Source organism: Chiloscyllium plagiosum, chromosome 1 (genome assembly GCF_004010195.1).
Source record: "Chiloscyllium plagiosum isolate BGI_BamShark_2017 chromosome 1, ASM401019v2, whole genome shotgun sequence".
Taxonomy (NCBI): domain Eukaryota; kingdom Metazoa; phylum Chordata; class Chondrichthyes; order Orectolobiformes; family Hemiscylliidae; genus Chiloscyllium; species Chiloscyllium plagiosum.
In genome coordinates, this window is record NC_057710.1 from 99,513,461 (window position 1) to 99,533,575 (window position 20,115).

The following is a 20,115-nucleotide window of genomic DNA, read 5'->3' on the forward strand; positions in this document are numbered from 1 at the left end:
ATCTATTTTACCTGATGAAGGAGCTGTGCCTCGAAACCTTGTGATTTTAAAGAAGAGTCATACTGGAATCGAAACATTAGCTCTGTTTCTCTCTCCACAGATGCAGCCAGACCTGCTGAGTTATTCCACCACTTCTTGGTTTTATTACCTGTAGCATTTTACTTTTTAAATGTCAGAGGCTGGGGGCCGGTTGTGAGGTGTTTGTGTGTGTGTGTGTGTTGGGTGGGGGGGAGGGGCAGGTGGCAGCACAGCAAACCTTCCCAGGTCTTCTCGGTGCTCCAGTGGTTACTGAAACCTCAAGGATCAACATACATTTCCACAATTCTGACCACTGCCAGGGTGCCTTTAAGTAGGAATTATTGCTTTGATAAATTTGAGGTACGATCTTGCCTGTCCCCTATGGTCGGGTTAAACAGCTATGACAAGCTCCTCCTGAATCAGAAAGGAGCTCCTGACCAATTGCTAGCCATCCCATTCCATACAGGTTTATGTTGTTAAGAGTTGCCAAGTGTATGAGACATATATAATATAGAAGCCTTCAGCTTACCCATGGTAGCCAAAACATAGTTATATTTATAAAATAGTTTTTGGGGAATATTTCCATTCTACATGAGTTTGAATGTACTTCTACCATGAAACATTTGCATTATGAATTGTGACCTTTTCTTTTTGACGTGACTGGATTCAGGACATACGCTATTCATCAATCCCAAAGGACAGATGCAAGAACTTGTGTTAACACAGACACAAGTGGAAACAATAAGTAATTGAGCTCAACATGAATTTGTTTCTGATGGCTTTTCCATAACATTCATGCATTCTTTTCTCATTAACTCCCTTTCAGTTTTCCCCCATAATATCAGATGGTCTGTGTTTTGCTTTGCTTTTGTTTGCTCAGTTTAACCAGTCTCCAGAGTACTGTACTGGTTACACAGACCATTCTGTTCCAAGGAAGGAGAAAAGACATGAAATGTAACAATTTAAAATAAACTCTGTGGGACAATTGTGATTTTGCAGTATTGGGGTCATTTAAAACCATGACCACAAAGGGGATAAACAAAAATTTTCATTCCATATTTTGAACACCCTTGCAACAAACATTACTCAATGAAGTTCCATGACTGAAGTGGATTTAAAAATTGGGAGAAATTTGAAATGGCTTGACCGTTCATGATGGCACAGTCAAAATTACCTCCTGCAGAGTTCCTAATGAGAAAGACTGAGGACTGACTATCTAAAACTCACAGCATGACAACACTTACTGTGCACTTTGATCTGCAGCTCATAAGGTGTTTGACACTTTACTCTCTGAGACATAGAAAAATATAGAGCTCTTTCCAGTCTTCCCTTATGTCAAAAAACTTGCCTCTCATGTAATGCATGCTCCATGGCCTGCAAATAAGTTTTGGTCTTGCAATTCAGCAGATATTCAGTCTGTTGTATGTCTTTCAGCTGCTTGAGAAGGTATGAATACGACAGTTAGAAATAATAGTGATGGAATAGGAGAAAAAGAGATGAAAAAGGATTTTGAGAGGCCTTTTGTTTTCGGTAAACAGATGGGACTTCAAACCAAAGAGGTCATATTTTGGAAGTGGCCTGTAGAATAAAAGGGGGGTGGTCAGCTCTCTAGCTGAGCAGTGCATTTCTGTGTGGGATTGTGCTGCAGCAAGTATAGTGGCATCCTGCTGTTGTAAGGAAAGAAAGTGCATGTGATGGTCCATGGTGTTATGGACTAGGCCAGGCCACTCAAAACATTCTTAAGCAGGCAACCCAGACCATAACTTTGCAATTTGTTTCAGTAAGTGTACAGTGAAATTTAGCCAGTGTAAGTTGGCTAGATTGACTACCAGGTTTTAAAACAGACAAAAATTTATTCACAAAATTACACAATGAAACACAACGAACAGAATAAAGAACCCCTACAGAACTTCGTCTATCCAAACTAGATGTAATTATGCTGTTTTGAATATACTCAACAGTCCCAATAAGCAATTTCCCTTAAAAAACAGTAAAAGTGGAACAAATGCTTATAGATTGAAGTTGGAAGGGCAAAAGGAGAGAGAAAGCCTGTTTCCACACTGCCGAATTCCTAACCAGTTCTGGACTGCACTGCTCAGCTAGAGAGCTGACCACCCCCCTTTCATTCTACAGGCCACTTCCAAAACATGACCACTTTGGTTTGAAGTCCCATCTGTTTACCGAAAACCAAAGGCCTCTCAAAATCCTTTTTCATCTCTGTACTGAACTAGTCTAATTGGAGTCGGGAGAATTTTATGACCCCTCTGAAAAAAAACCAAGGACACAGTACTCTTGAGAAAAGGCACAGCACCTAGAAAAAAAGGGACCAGCTTTGTGACAATGGTAATTAACCACTGAAAGCAGGTATCAGAAGAACATTGTTATCACAATGATGTCACAAGTGTATCTAAAAAAGAGGTTAAAAACTAGCTGGAGTCATAGTGAACTAATTTGGAGTTGGAGCGTGACTTCATAATTTCAGGCATTTTGTAAACTTAAAACTCTGGATAAGCAATCAATTTATTTTTGAAAACAATAACAATAAAAGACACAGGTGGCATTATTCTGCTCACAGTATAAAAGGAAATAATTAGCAGAAGTTTAAGGTTGTCCCAGTCTTATCACATTCCTAACTTAATGGATGATTTTAATGGGAAGATGTTTTAGATATGCACCACAGAGGTATATTTTGTTACGACATACTTGGTGTGCTGATTCTCAAGCCCCACCACTTTCGGTGTTACTACAAAAGTTGATGCTTTCATCAAAGCTCATGGGATTAAGAGCCAATGTTGACAATTCCCTCAGCTACTCCCTCCCAACTGTATGTCACTGTGCCACCACCTCTTCTTAACCTGTCCTGTCACTGGGATAGAATATATCCAGGGAAAGATACAAAAGTGACTTGGAGGTCTGTAAGTATAATTCAGTGAGTATGAGTATTTAAGGTATTGTTTGACTGGTCTGTGAGATAGCTCTCCCAATCCTGGCACTCAGACCCAGATGTTAGTGAGATGGGCTTTGTAGAATCAATTAGTTTGGCTCCAGGTTGATGCTAGGTGTATAGTTTCATTTCTCTTCTTAGACTTTGAATGGTTTGATACATCTGGCCATTTATGACAGCATTAAGAGTCAATCACATTGCTCTGGATCTGGAGCCACACATAGGCCAGACCAAGTAAGGACAGCAGTTTACTTGCCTACCAGATATTAGCGAATCAGATGGATTTCTATGACCATGAACAATGGTTACGTGATCATCATCCAACTCTTAATTCTAGATTTTCTTTGAATTAAAATTTGACCACCTGTTGTCATGGGATTCAAACTTAATTCTAAAATGCACTCTGGGTCCCTGGATTACTAGTCCAGCAACAATACCACCATAGCAATATAATAGATCTTATAAGCTTGCCGATGAAGAAAATACTTCATTCAGCATTGCTATTGGACAGAATTCAAAGTTTGAGACTTCAAGACAAGAGAATTAAAATAGCATTGATTTAATGCAAACGTTCATGCTTAAAAGTAATTAGCAGTTAGCTATTGCTGAATCATTAAATCATTGAGGAAAATAGAGCAACCAGTATTTAGATGCTATGAAGTTCAAACGCCTTTAAAATAATAAAAGCAAATAACCATATTGAGAGGAAGCAGCAGAAAAAATAAATAAAGTTTCTATCAAACTTTACTGTCAGAGCTGGGCAAACAAAACATGGGATTGGTCATTTTGGAGAAACCTGTCCTTAAACAGAGAAATACTTCAAAATTAAATACAAATTGTCAAGCTGAGCAAGTAAATACAATATTATATTCAGAATGGCCTATAGCAGTTGGCATTACTCACCAAAATATAAGGCACAGTTATTTTTGAAGAGCTTCTAAAAGCTTTTCAAAATGATTTTAATTTGATAACAACATTTTGAAAAAGGTAAGATTTTCATGTTTTGGGTGGCCTTTTAAATCCTGGAACTTGTCCTACTTTGATTGCGGGTATGAAATAATACTAAAAATGCTAAACTATAAGACCCAGCCTGTAAATGGTAACTGTATTTGTCAAAGTCATATGAGGTCAAATGACAAAATATCAGATGATCAGATGTCATATAATTAATTTCCATACAAACACAGGTATGCACAGCACCAGAGGATCATCAGGGTGAAGTGTTAAAACAAAATTTACAAGTCACGAGGTAATGTGATTGGTGATTAACATTTTGTTCTGGTGTGTAATAATGCTTTAGAAAGTGATCACAATAATGACTGACATTTTATAAAGCACCTTTAAAATGTCCCAAGGATCTTCGCATGAACTCCAACACACAAAATGTTAGGACATATGTTTAGGAAAATGTTGGATATTAGGAGAGATAACCAAAAGCTTGGTCAAACAGGAAAGTTTTAAGGAGTGCCTTCACTGTAGAACACAGGAATAGTAGTAGGTCATTCAGCCCATCAAGGTCACCACCATTCAATTATAAGATTAGATTAGATTACTTACAGTGTGGAAACAGGCCCTTCGGCCCAACAAGTCCACACCGCCCCACCGAAGCGCAACCCACCAATACCCCTACATCTACCCCTTACCTAACACTACGGGCAATTTAGCATGGCCAATTCACCTAACCTGCACATCTTTGGACTGTGGGAGGAAACCGGAGCACCCGGAGGAAACCCACGCAGACACGGGGAGAATGTGCAAACTCCACACAGTCAGTCGCCTCAGGCGGGAATTGAACCCGGGTCTCTGGCGCTGTGAGGCAGCAGTGCTAACCACTGTGCCACCGTGCCGCCCATTGGATCATAGTTGATCATCTATTTTTGTCACTTTCCCATACTATCTCCATATCTCCCTTGTTGTTATTAGTCTCCAGAAAGTAATTGATTATTTACTTGAACATGTTCAGTTATTGACCTTCAAGTCAATAACTGAGCATGTTATTGACACACAGGCGACTCTCTGTGTGGAGTTGCACATTTTCAGCTCAAGTCCTCATGAAGCTTTACTAAAGCCTTCTCACAACTTACGTTTCCACTTTGGTGTCATAACAAACTTGGAAAAATCACAATCGGTATCACATCCAAATCGTTGATACAGCTTATGAGCAACTGTGAACCTAGCTCCGATTCCTGCAATCACAGTCCTCTGGAGACATGGAGTGCTTTGAGAATTTGGTAGCAAGAATGATAATTTGAAATGAAGCCGATATCCGAGCGTCTATGTAAAACAGCCAAGCCCAGTTTTGCTAAGTAAATGGAGGTTAGGATACAGTTTCAGATGAGCCCATGTTTATGTAAGGTGCAAGTTAGGAAGTTGCCCTGGAAAGTATTGAAATTGTAAGTATCCTCTTCGAATGAATTGTCAGAGTGATAGCTGGAAGTTGTTATGATGACATCTTACTGCTTTAAAGAATGACAAATATTTAAACAGAAATTATGCAGCAAGATATAACTAGAACAAATTTGCTGCACCAAGTGTTGCCATATGATATTGTTTTTCTAATAAAGTAGATGTCAAACCACATTTATTTTGCAGCATGTGAAAATGTTATGTTTATTTTTTAATCAGGTTTCTCCACAGCCCTGTTCTCTGATCTAATTAACATTTAACAGACTTCTCCATCTAGTCAGAGCATCTTTTCATATCTTTATCTGCAGTTCTAATTGAAGTGCTGCCTTAGTTTATTAATAATGTAGCTACTCAGCCTAGGGGCCTGTAGGTGATTTTGCTTATATTTATAAGTTCAGAGACTAAGAATTATGACTGACATAATTTCATACTATATCAAACATCGTTAGGATTATAACCAAAATTGTTTCAATTAAATCAGACAGTTACCCCTCAGGTAGTCGATCTGTAATGATTGAAGGTCACTTAGGAGTGGTTTAAGTCCATGATCTTTCTGCTTGAATCAGTAGGACTCTTCACATCCATATGTATCGCCTGTCTTCTTGAGTGCTGCTGTGTCAGACTTACCAGAGGTTTACGCGCTGAGTACAGTTTGTGAAAGAGCTCATGTAATACTTCTCTTTCAGATGAGTATTGGTTAGTTGGATGCCTGATCAGTTGATACTTGGTAAACATTCTGCCAAGTTGTCCTCCATTGGCTTGGCCATGTGAAGTTTTCCTCCGGTCCTGCTGTAATTATCTCCCAAATTTCAGTCAGCTTCTGCTGATATCAACACTATAAGTTCTATTCATTTCAAATTGTTCTACACAATTCAGGCAGGATCACTGCAAGTAACAACTGTCTTGGTTATTATGAAGATAAAATACTGCCTATGCTGAAAATCTGAAGTAAGAGCAAAAATATAATTAGCAAGTATCACATGCATCATATTTCTACTTAATAAATAACTCTGAATGCATAGCCAGTTCATTAATTCCTTCTTTACAGATCTCCAAATGCATTTCTGATAGAAATTTCCTTTCTGACTCATTAATGCAACAAATACGAAAGTAAGTTATTCACTAGTTAATGAAGTGTGGACATATATACAACAAAGGATATTTGAATTTTAAAATTCCAAATTACATGGCATAAAATGATCTGATAAATTCTAGACTTAGAGTCATAGAGATGCACAACATGGGAACAGACCCTTCGGTCCAACTCGCCCATGCCGACTAGATATCCTAACCTAATCTAGTTCCTTTTGCCGGAACTTGGCCTACATCCCTCTAAACACTTCCTATTCATATACCCGACCAGATGCCTTTTAAATGTTGTAATCGTACCAGCCTCCACCATTTCCTCTGGCAGCACATTCCATACACGCACCACCCTCTATGTGAAAAAGTTGCCCCTTAGATGACTTTTAAATTTTTCACCCTAAACCTGGACTCCCTCAGCCCATAGAAAAACCTCGTCTACTTACCCTATCCATGCCCTTCATGATTTTATAAATCTTTATAAGGTCATCCCCCTCAGCCTCCGATGCTCCAAGGAAAACAGCTCCAGCCTATTCAGCCTCAATTTCTCTTAAATCAGAAATATAATGCACCACTACCACCCATTGTCACAACTGCATCATCTCACTATGGTTGGAAATGAAGGAGTCACCTACATTGCTGTCAGTCTGGAGGCCAGACCAGGATCAGGTGGTGGATATTTATAACAATCAACATAGTTTTTTCAATAGATGGCTTTATTTTATTCATTCCTGTTGTGTGAATTGAATGCAAATTTCACCATCAACCATGGTTGGCTTGGAATGCATGTCCCAAAGCATTAGCCTGGGTTCTTAATTACTTACCTGGAGATATTACCATTACAACACTGCATCCTCCACTTTGTAGATTGGTACATAATGTGACCTGATATTATTAAGACATTCTGTCTGAATGTCTTTCTGATCTTGTACAAATGGCAAATAGAAGAAACTTTTCTCTATATTCCGAAATCATTGATTTTTTTAAGGGAAAGATTTGATGCCATTTTGGTCTACCTATGACATCAATTATTGCAACATTCCTTGGTAACGTATTCCCTGACTCACCTTGAAGCAGCTGCAAGATTGTGATGAAGTTTCTTGGAGATGCAAATCTCTAGAGTAGATACCACAGGGTCTTATTATTTGCTGAGTCACACGCTCTGGGCAGGTCAATGAATGCAATGAAGATTTCTTAGTGCTGATCTTGACATTTTTCTTGCATCAGAGCTGAAAATGTGTTGCTGGAAAAGCGCAGCAGGTCAGGCAGCATCCAGGGAACAGGAGAATCGACGTTTCGGGCATAAGGCCTTCCTGAAGAAGGGCTTATGCCCGAAACGTCGATTCTCCTGTTCCCTGGATGCTGCCTGACCTGCTGCGCTTTTCCAGCAACACATTTTCAGCTCTGATCTCCAGCATCTGCAGACCTCACTTTCTCCTCGAAGATTTTTCTTGCATCAGTTTGTCAATAAAGACCAGAGCAGTTGTTGTCTCCATACTGCTATACTGCAGTGAGATCTCGATTGTATGTTATTGCCACATAAACGCACTGGAGAAATTCCATCAGCAATGCCTCCACTACATTCTCTGGATTCAACTTATGGACAATCAAACAAATGTTCATTACTTTTTTAAAGCTAGCTTCACAAATATTTAGCCACAATTCCTACAACATCATCTTCAATGACTGAAAAATATTTTCTCCTCTAGGTCCTGCTGCTTCAACACACAAATGACCAGTATTCTAAAGGAGGAGAAATGAGACACTACAAAGACACTGTGAAGCTCTCCTTGAAACACAATAGCATTGACATTAATCACTCGGCAGAGCTTGCTATCAATCATTCAAAATAGAAACAATAGTCCATAGTTTGAGTCCAAATATCTTAAAGATGAGGCATAATGGGGGTAGAACCGAAAAGTAATGAATTGGTGCAACATTGAGGGCTGAGGGACCTGCACTGCACTGTAATGTTCCATGTTCTATATTCTATGTTTTACAGTCATTCCAATTGTTTAGTACCATACATCAGCCTCTGCAGAATGAAGTCTGTGTACTATCCTTTTTCGAGGAGAAAGTGAGGGCTGCAGATGCTGGAGATCAGAGCTGAAAATGTGTTGCTGGAAAAGCGCAGCAGGTCAGGCAGCATCCAAGGAACAGGAGAATCGACGTTTCGGGCGCCCGAAATGTCGATTCTCCTGTTCCTTGGATGCTGCCTGACCTGCTGCGCTTTTCCAGCAACACATTTTCAGCTACTGTCTTTTTTCCCCTAGCTCCAGAAATTGTGTGAATTTCAAATGTTGTAGCAGAAACAAAGTTAAAGTGATGTTGGTTTAAGTATTTCTGGAGTAATCAATACAGTTCTGGTCACAATATCACAGGAAAGATACCCGGCCATCGCAGATAGTGTAAGTAAAGGATAATCAAACTGACATTATTTCTTCATTTGGGAAAAGATAATATTTAAAGAAAATATTAAAGTAGATTATTAGTGAAATAGATAATATGTAAAATATGACAAGTATGAATATGCATTTTCTTGTTCTTCTGTCAAAGAGGCCAAAGGATAACTCTAAGCATATTGAAGCAATCCATGTGCATATGCAGTCTTTGTGTGAACTGCAGACATGTCACTGCTAACCAATGTGAAAAGATAAAAAAAATGGTCACCTATGTTTCCTCAAATTTTTCTTGGCACTTTGCCAACTCTAGGAATAGTTACACAGGCAGGCAGCTTAGAGAACACTGTGGTCATCAACTTCGATAAGTATCTTCAAATTACTTATTCATGAAAATGGTTCCAGGGATGAGGAATGTAAATGGGTTGAAGACTTTGGGAGCGTTTTCCTTGGAGAGAGAACGTTAAGAGATTAATATGGGTATTGAAATTCATGAGGGGTCTGTGCAGAGTAGACAGGGAGAAACTGATGATATTCATGAAGAGATCAGGGACACAGCACAGATTTAAGTTAATAGGCAAAATAAACAATGGCAAAATCTGCTGTCATCTGCAGCCTTTCTAACTCATAGACTGCACCAGAAGCAAAATTCATGAACAAAGACAAAATGGTGTTATTCGTCAAGGTATCTTTGCAACTTACTTATCCATCCAGTGGAGAAATGAACAGAGCTCTTCCTTCACAATCGCATTTCTGTATTAGATAATGACAGCAGTACATAATAAACCGGTTTGCAATGCCCCTCCAGCTGCTTTTGCTCTTAAATCTACTGCTGAAGCACAGGAAATGAAGGATTATAATGTGCTAAACTATCTCCAAATGCTAACATATCTTTATTTTTCTCAAATGCATTAATTTGATGAGGATTCCAACATATGCGTGCTCCTGAGGAGTTGTCTCAAGGGTTCTGTAACACTTGCTAAGTTGTTGCTAACTGCTTCATAATATCCAATAGACAGAATTTTTGGTTGGGAAGTACTTAAAGATCTTCTAGTATTTGGTGTCCACTAAGTTGCAGAGTTGCTTGTAGCATACTTTTAATGTTCAGTGTTTTGCCCCCAAACAGTATAACTCAGGTTTTATTGGCTTTAAGAAATACTTTGTCAACAAGGCTCCCTATCTGGCAAGTCTGAGACATTTTCTTGCACACCTAACCCAAATTTCCTGAGATACCCTTCGACATAAATGATTGCCTGCCTAGCTGTTTTGTCTGAGTCATTCATTTCCCAGAGGAAAGCCTTGGATTTAATTTCTACTGCAGATTTTGTGTGGGTGATTATTCAGGGTTTTGTTCTTCTGTGATTATGTACTGCTCAGCATCTATTCTGGAGGTGACCTACTTACAATAAAAATAGTCATCTTTAAAGTTAGACACCAATTGAGCTTGTGAGGTTTCTTTGCTCCACTGTGCTGGAAATAACTTTTAATGTCTGTGTTTGTCATACTGCATTACTTAATGGGTCTGTCTCTTGCGATTTATTATCTTAAGAGACGAATAGAATCTGCAAATCTTTTCTGCTAAGTTTTATCATTTCTTCTTTGAATTGATCAGTTTTCTGCTTCGCTTGCAGTCTACATGGTTTTGCCCAGACTTAAGTCTTCTTTGGACTGAAATAGGTTCAATAGCCCATAATGTTCTGGTTTCTAATGAATTCTGACCTTAAATCATCATAGTCACATATTTCTGCTAAACTGTGGGAACTATTGGCGAAATCAATTATGGATTCATGGGAAGTTGGATTCCAGTTAAATCTTGTCATTTCAAGAATTGTACTTATACATGCACTTGTACATCAAGAATTGTATTAGTTGTGAGGTTGAAATAACAACATGGCTTTCAATACCTCTTCAGATTTGCCTGACGTTTTGTCCACTCCTTGAAGTAGAATGACATCATCTGTTATACTTGCAATTGTTTACAGAAGTGTGTCTACCTGCCCTACTTGGGTTTTATGATCCAGTTTAAAATCATTTCTACACCTGAAGAATTGTTTTCTCTAGGATGTCCAACTTTATGTTCTGTTTAATCTATATCTGAAATTAAATCTTCCTGGTAATATTGCTTCTGTCATAACTTTTGAACGTAATCCAGAATTCATCATCTTTAAATAAAGATTTTTATTTTGCAGTAATGTCAGTTTCCCATGCTTTATTGTATATTGGCGGATTTTCCCCTCCTACATGGTTTTAAATGAGGCTTTCCCACCCTTCACAATTATAACAGAGGTTTCTCCATGCTCCACGGCTGAAGTTTTCCACGTTTTGAAGAATCACTATGACTAACTGTGTTCTCCTTGTCTACAGAAAAAGCTCAAGGTACTCAGAATAAATGAATGTGACCTATGTTACTATATAGACTGTTAGGAACACACTAACCTGAGGGGTACTGAAAGGCTCCTTCTTTAGTATGCCAAATCCCCAAATATCATCACAGCAGATAAGGCTAACTGCACTCAATCACGTATTAGCCCTTTCAGACCCTGTCAGATACATGCACTTGTATATCAAGCAAATTAACTTCAGGTCTCAGCAGAATTGAAGCATTAACATTCCTGGCCTGAGGTTGTTTGGTTTTCCACCAATATTCTTGCTGATTTGGAGCTTGGATTGTACAGGAAACTTTAGCTCTAAAACTGTTAATATCTGCCATACATTTTGCACTTTACTTCTGTTTGAATAATTAGGTCTGCTTTGGCAGAACTACATTAAAAGTTATTTTAGCTTCCTGTCATTCTGAGAAAATGTAACATTTTAATAGTAATTTTAATTCCCTATCTCCCTCTGACTTTTCACTATCTATTCTCTCGCTGTCAAATTGGAAGTGGATAAAGAAAAATAATCAAATCTGTCAGACTGATCCTTTCCAAGAATACAGCTGGACGAGCAAAGGCCATCAGCTATAACAGCCAGATATCATTATTGGAGATCTGTCAGAATAATATATATCAATAATGCTTAGTTTATGACCATTGCATTGAGGTTGTGGCCCCAATTTTAACCAAGGCTTTTCCTGATTGTTAGTCTCTCTGTTGCAAGTTACACAAGGACAATATTTTGCCGCAATCACACACTGAGAGTGGAATTTTTCCTTTTGAAATATGACATTAACTGAATTGTATTATATCTTCTCTGCCACTTCCCAGAGCAAGTTATCTCCCAAGGGCAAGTTGTCTCCCAGGGCAAGTTATCAAGTTATGTGCTTCCAAGTTTGCTGTCTATGTGAGCAAGATGTTGCATTCAGTCATGCGGTCAGTGTGCCAGAAGCTCTCACCATTGTCAGGTCAAAGCATCTGGCCTCAGATTAAAAAGCCAACTGGTCTTCACTGTAGATGCTGCACACCCCTCAGCCTGTGGTCACTCCTACAACTCAAGTTGCCAATAAAATGTCTCTGTTTGCTTCCTGCTTCACAGGATGTACCCTGCAGGTGTTAATGGTTGAGTGAATAGAATCAAGGGGTCATTGCATTACACATGTCCAGCCACAATTAGGTTAGAAGCACTGGCAAATATAGAAAAGATAAAGTAAAGATTGCTACTGTCTTATTTCTGCTACTCCACATTGACAGGGCCAATTACTCAGTCTAACTCCACTGCTAAGAGTGCATCTCAAGAAGCCTCATAGACTGTGAGTCCCAGCATCACATGCATGCTGTCTACTCAAGTGCTCACATCCGTCTCAACGTCTCAAATGACTACCCTTTCCTCAACACCCTCCTTACTGTACTTCCCAGTAGCTCATGAGGGACAGCTGACATGACGATGTTTGCTCAAAAACTGCTCCTTTAATCATTTGCGTCACACTCAATTCTTCTCTAATTAGTTTGTGCAACACCGGACAATATGCACTTCAACAGGACAGCAATAAGGAGGGCTAGGTGAAGGGCTTCCTGATGAAGGGCTTATGCCCAAAATGTTGATTCTCCTGCTCCTCAGCTGCTGTCTGAGCTGCTGTGCTTTTCCAGCACCATATTCTTGACTCTGATCTCCAGCATCTGCAGTCCTCACTTTCCCCTAGTTGATTACACAACCAATCAGATCTAAGTTCTGCAGTCTTGTTACATTCAGTCATCAGTTGTGGTCAGCAATGAAATAACTAACAAGTGGTGGAGGCTCCACTGGATACTGCAATGGTTACTGGTTCTGACAACATTCTGGCAATAGTACTGAAGACCTGCGCACCAGAACTTGCTGCTCCCCAAAGCCAAACTGTTCCAGTACAGTTATAATATTGGCATATACATGAAAATGTGGAAAGTTACCCAAATATGTCTTGTAGACACAAAGCAGAACAAAACCAAACCTATCAATTACCGCCCTGTCAGTCTACTCTCAATCGGAAAAACGATGGAAGGGGTCATCAATAGTGCTATCAAGCAGCACATGCAAAAGAATAACCTATTCAGTGATGCCTGGGTTTTTCCAGGGCCACGTGACTCCAGAACTTACAACCTTGATCCAAAATGATGGACGATATGTGGGCCAAAATCATTACCAAGTTTGAATCTATAATTTCAGAGATGGTTAAAAAAGTGGTAATAACTGCTCTGAAGTCATTGGAGGAAAAGGTTTCTTTGCAATGCGGGACTATTTTGGATCTGGAATGTTCAGCTAGTGAGCATGATAACCAGCTAACCTTCCAAGCTAATTATAGTGTGTTATCTGCTACAGTTGAATCTCTGACTAAGGAATGTGAAGACTTGGAGGCCAGCTCCAGGTGGAATAATATTCAGCTTGTAGCTTTACCCAAGGGATTGGATGCTCCACGTCTCACAGAATTTATGGCCCAACTTTACAGGACTTGCTCAGACTTGAGGCTAAATCCATGTTGGACAAGGTTCATCGCACTCTGCGTGCTAAACAGAAAGAAGACGAGTTACCTTGCCTGATGATCATCATGGAGAACCAGTTTCAAGTGGGAAATTACATTCTACGCCATGCTGGAGATGCTTCTCCCCTTGTATATAATGGAAAGAGAGTGTATGTATTTCCGCATTTCACCCTGACTGTGGCTAAGCAGCGTGTGGCTTTTGCCAAGGTAAAGAAGGAGCTACACTCATGTCCTAACGTTAAATTTGGCCTTCATTACCAGACGATATTACATATTGTCTTGCCGATCAGCCTAAATCATAGGTCTGATGACTCAAATCGGGCTCTGGACTTTGTGAATAAAAACCTTAAAAGGATCGCAGTTCCAGGGCCAGATTGATGGTTGGGCCTAACTAGTCTGATTAGACATTAGCTTTATGCTACCACGGACAAAGACTACATTTCCCGCTGTGGAGATGAAGATGGAAAGTATGCTGTGTTCATGGACTTGGATTTGGTATTCTTCTTATATTTGACTTCATTCGCAAGAAGTACATGTTTTCTAATTCAAGACTTTACCTTGTCAAAAGGTTGCTTTATTGGTACCAAAGAATGTAGAGTTTAATTGTTTAACTATATATAGCATATATTTTTATTATGTTTACATTTTTACTCATTTCTGCTTCAGTGTTTTTGTACAGTTAACTTTTACATTCCCCGAGGTCACCATGTAGTTTGCTTGAGCTACAAAAGTCAATAGGTTTTTTTTACTTTGGGGAAGAGAGCAGGCACCCATTGAAAGAGTGCTTCTGCTGGGAGGGGGAGGGTTGGTGGGCTGGTATTCCATTTGGGGATGTACTGCTATCGGGGCCATTGGAATTTGTTTTGTTCTGATGGAGATAGGGAGGGGGGCGGCACATACCTCACATTTGTTTATCCATTATTGAACATTTGGGATTTTACGTTTGATTATTACATATGACACAGTTTAATGCTTCACCATGTTTGGTGGGTAGGGACATTAAATTTACCAGTCTGAATTACAAAGGCCTGAACAACCCAATTAAACACACATTATTTATACCATCTTAATGCCCATATAATTTACTTACAAGAAATCCACTTGAAAAATATAGACAGTCCTAAGTTGAAGTGAGGTTGGATTGGACAAGTTTATTTTTCCTCCTTTTCTAGCACATACAGTCATAGAGTCTTGGAGATGTACAGCATGGAAATAGACCCTTCGGTCCAACCCGTCCATACCGACCAGATATCTCAACCCAATCTAGTCCCACCTGCCAGCTCCTGGCCCATATCCCTCCAAACCTTTCCTATTCATATACCCATCCAAATGACTTTAAATGTGTTGCTATTCTTTTACATAAATCTATTCCTTCCGTCCATGCTAAAACTATCTCTGACTCTACTGGCAGATTTATTATTATTGGATAGATTTTTGACATTGATGTAATCTTGGCTAATGTTTACACTCCTAACTGGGATGATGAGGCTTTTTTCAGATGGATTTATCTTCACACCAGTTCTTTTTGGGAGGAGATTTTAATTGTTGATTGAATCCTCACTTAGACTGTTCTTCCTTTGTTCCGAGTGCCCAGTCCAAATCTGCGAAAATAATTAAGACTTTTATGGAGGAGTTTAATGTTCTTGATCCCCAGCAGTTCTTTAATCCCTCTAAAAAGGAATACTCTTTTTTTTTCGCATGTCCACCATACTGTCACATGTATTGATTTCATTTTGGTGGATGACAGACTGCTCGTATCCATTTTTGGTTGCAAATACAAGTCAATTGTTTTATTAGACCATGCATCTGTCTCTACGAATGTTCGTTTTCATAAGTTTCTTAATACGCACCCACCTTGGCATCTCAATACACGTTTACTCTTCAAGGAAGATTTTGTTAATTTTGTCTCTCAGCAGATAGATTTTCTTTAATTTAAAAAAAACCAGATGTTAGAGCTTCCTTGCTGTGGGAAACACTGAAGGCATTCATCAGGGGTTGTGCAGCACATAAGAATAGACTGAGGAAAGAGAAACTTGCAGGGATAGCACAGTGTCTGTCTCAATTAGACTCTCTTTATGCAATCTCTAAGTCTTTAGAAGTATATAAAGATCGCATATCTCTACAGGCTGAGTATGATCTTGTAATGTCACAATACACCACTGAGCTTTTACTTCACTCTAGGTCTAAATTTTATGAACAAAGAGATAGAACTAGTAAATTGTTGGCACATCAGTTGGACCAAATGTCCTTATCTCAATTAATCCCACAAATTAAGGCTAATTCAGGTGTCACGTCAGACCCATTAGTAATCAACAAGACTTTAAAGGAATTTTACATTTCACTTTATTCATCTGAATGTTCTTCTGCCAAAGCAGATTTTGATACCTTTTTTGATAAGATTAATGTTCCTACTATTGATCAAAACATAGCAAATGAATTGGAACAACCAATCACAGCAATAGAACTTGAGGCTGGGGTTAGATCACTACAAAGTGGTAAAAGTTCAGGAGTCGATGATTTTCCAGCCGAATTTTATAAAACACTTTGGAAAAAGGTGGCTCTGCTTTTGGTAGATGTGTTTGGTGAAGTGTTTAGTTCTGGCTCTCTTCCTCAAACTTTCACTCAGGCATTAATTTCTTTGTTTTTAAAGAAAGTCAAAGATCCCTTACTGTGTAGTTCATATTGTCATATAAGTCTGGTAAATGTTGACTTTAAATTATTGTCAAAGCTATTGGCCCAACGTTTGGAAACTGTCCTTCCATCTATCATATCCTTGGATCAAACTGGATTTATTCGCAACGGGCACTCCTTTTATTTTAGGCAGGTATTTAATGTTGTTTATAATTCTTCCCCATCCACTCTCCCTGAGGCTTTGATATCTTTGGATGCTGAAAAGGCCTTTGATAGAGTAGAATGGAATTATCCTTTTTTTGACTTTGGAGAAATTTGGCTTTTGGGAAAAATGTAATTTCTTGGATAAAACTACTCTTTGCATCACCGCTGGCCTCTGTTAGGACCAGTAACATGAATTCTAATTATTTCCATCTTTATCGTTCCACTAGACAAGGTTATCCTTTGAGTCCACTGCTGTTTGCCTTTGTAATTGAACCTCTATCTATTGCTCTATGGACTCATCCTGATTTCTCTGGCATTATGAGAAATGGTGCAGGGTGAAGGCTGCCCTCCATGCAGATGACCTTTTGTTATTTGTCTCAAACTTACCTCTGTCCATTCTCACCGGATTTGCAGTTTTAGAACCTTACAGTAAGATTTTTGGGTTTAAATTTAATTTTAGCACAAGTGAGATATTTGCTATCAAAAAGCCTGCCAGGGAATAGCCACTAAATAATTTACCATTTAAAATTGCCAGCTCTGGTTTTGTTTATCTTGGTGTACACGTGGCAGATATACTAGGCAATCTGTACAGGAAAACCTTTGATACAAATTAAATGAGACTTTGAACGATGGTCTCTCCTTAATTTGTCGTTGCTGCTGGAATTAATTCTATTAAAATGAATATTTTTCCACGATTTTCTTATTTATTTCAATGCATATCAATTTTTTTCCCTCTTTCCCTTTGCCGTCTCATTCTTGAATTTGTTTGGAATAAAAAAACTCTTAGGTTACAAAAACAGTTGTTATAGAGGCCTAAGGTACAAGGTGGAATGGCACTGCAGGATATTTTGTTTTATTACTGGACAGCAAACATTAGAAAGTTGAACTATTAGCTCCAATACGAGAACCTTGATGCTCTCCCAATTTGGTTGACTATTGAGGCAAATTCTACTCATCCGGTAACATTGAAGGCTTTATTGCATTCACTTCTCCTTTCTTCAACCTCTATTTGCATGAACAATGTCATTCTTTTATTCTGTCTTCAAATTTGGTTTCAATTTAGATGCTACTTTGGCTTTCAGCCATTTTCTACCAAGGCACCATTATAGTTTTCCCCCATCTTAAGTGGATAGTGCCTTTTCTGGTTGGACTAAGTTAGGAATAAAAACTGTGAAAGATTTGTATGCTGATGACATTTTTGTATCTTTTCAACAATTAGTTGATACTTTTTCACTTCCAAAAAGCAACTTCTTTAGATACCTCCAAGTTTGCAGCTTTGTCCGTAGTTCATTTCAGGTTTGCCCTGCCCTTCCTAATGATTCTGATTTTGACATCTTTCTCGAACCACTTTCTTCATTAAAGGGGGCTATTTCAGCTAGTTATTCAAACATCCATAAAGTATGCTCAGATTCTCTTGATTCTATTAAAGCTATCTGGGATGCAGATCTGGAAGAGAGATAACTCCGGGTGATGCATGGGATGAGATTTTACAAAGGGTGCACAGATCTTCTGTCTGTGCAAAACATTGTTTTATTCAATGCAAGATTCTACACCGCATCTACTACATCAAAGCTCGACTTGCAAAAATATTTGAGGAGGTGTCTCCTTCCTGTGATCGGTGTCAACAAACCCCAGCAAATTAGATGCACATGTTCTGGCTTTGCCCTTCTTTAAGTGGATATTGAACAGATAGCTTTGACACCTTATCAAAGGTATCTGACAAACATCTTGCACCTAATGCTATTATTGCTTTGTTTGGGGTGTCACCCTCTTTACCCAATCTTTCTTCCTCCAAAAAAAGGCATAATAGTGTTTACTACCCTATTGACCAGAAGAGTAACATTTTAAAAATGGAAATTCCTAATTCCGCCCACTCATACACACTGTGTTAGAGATGTGTTAGACATTCTTAAATTAGAAAAGATTAGATTATCCTCATCTGGCTCTTCTAATAAATTTACAAAAACCTGGAACCCTTTTCTTTCATATGTTAAGGTGTAATCTTTTTAACTGTTCCAGACCGAGATCTCTTCTGTTGTGGTGATTTTTTTTTCTTTTTTGTTCTTTTACTGCTGGTCTAATTTATTATGGTTTTGTGCTTTGTATATGTTTATATTTATTAGGGTTGTTTGTCATTGCTTTTCTTTGTATTTTGGGGAGGTATGTGCTGTGGGGAGGGTGGTCAGGGTTTTGTTTACAGTTGTTTATTGCTTGTGATTGCACCTTTTTCTGCTGTCATGTTTTGAAGAAAAATCAATAAAAATTATTAATTAAAAAAAAGATAGTGTCTCAGGTCTAACCACCTTCAGCAGCTTCATCAATGACCTTCCCTCAATCATGAGATCAGAAGCGGGTATATTTGCTGATGATTGCACGATGTTCAGCACCAGTCACATCTCCTCAGATACTGAAGCAGTCGATGTCCAAATGCAGCAAGATCTGGACAATATCCAGTCTTGGGCTGACAAATGGCAAGTAACCTTCAAGAATGAGAATCTAGCCATTGTCCCTTGATATTCAATAGATTATGATTGTCAATCTATCACCCATTATCAATATCCTGGAAAATGTCATTGCCTCGAAACTGAACTGGACTCACCATACTCTGTACTTCACAAGAATTACTGTTTATTACAAATGAATAGATTCTAGCCACAGTTAAACAATTATGAACTGTTGACATATACCCTTAATTGTTAAAACTGTAAGCTCCTAATAAAACTCACTTACCTTCCCGACCGGCTTTGCACTCCGCCTGAACTTCCGCCCAGCTCCCGCCGCTCTCTGTTGCGAAAAGACCGTTGGCGTCGAGGTAAGTTCTTTATATAGCAATCACTTACCTTCCCGACCGGCTTTGCACTCCGCCTGAACTTCCGCCCAGCTCCTGCCTGACAGGTACATAAGTATGTACCTGTCAGGCAGGAAGGAAGACATAGAACGCATGAGCCGTGGTTTACTAAGGAAGTGGAATCCCTGGTCATGAAGAAGACGAAGGCTTATGTTAGGACAAAATGTGAAAACTCAGTTAGGGTGCTTGAGCGTTACAAGGAAGTCAGGAAAGACCTAAAAAGAGAGCTCAGAAGAGCCAGGAGAGGACATGAGAAGTTGTTGGCGGATAGGATCAGGGTTAACCCTAAGGTTTTCCATAGGTATGTCAGGAATAAAAGAATGACCAGAGTTAAATTAGGGTCAATCAAGGATAATAGTGGGAAGTTGTGTGTGGAGTCAGAGGAGATAGGGGAAGCACTAAATAAATATTTTTCGACAGTGTTCACTATAGAAAATGAAAATGTTGGTGAGGAAGATACAGAGATACTTGCATTTAGACTAGAAGAGATTGAGGTTCACAAGTCCCCTGGGCCAGATGGGATCTATCCTAGGATCCTCTGGGAAGCAAAGGAAGAGATTGCCGAGCCTTTGGCATTGATCTTCAAATCATCATTGTCTACAGGAGTAGTGCCTGAGGACTGGAGGATAGCAAATATGGTTCCCTTGTTCAAAAAGGGTCGTAGAGACAACCCTGGTAATTACAGACCAGTGAG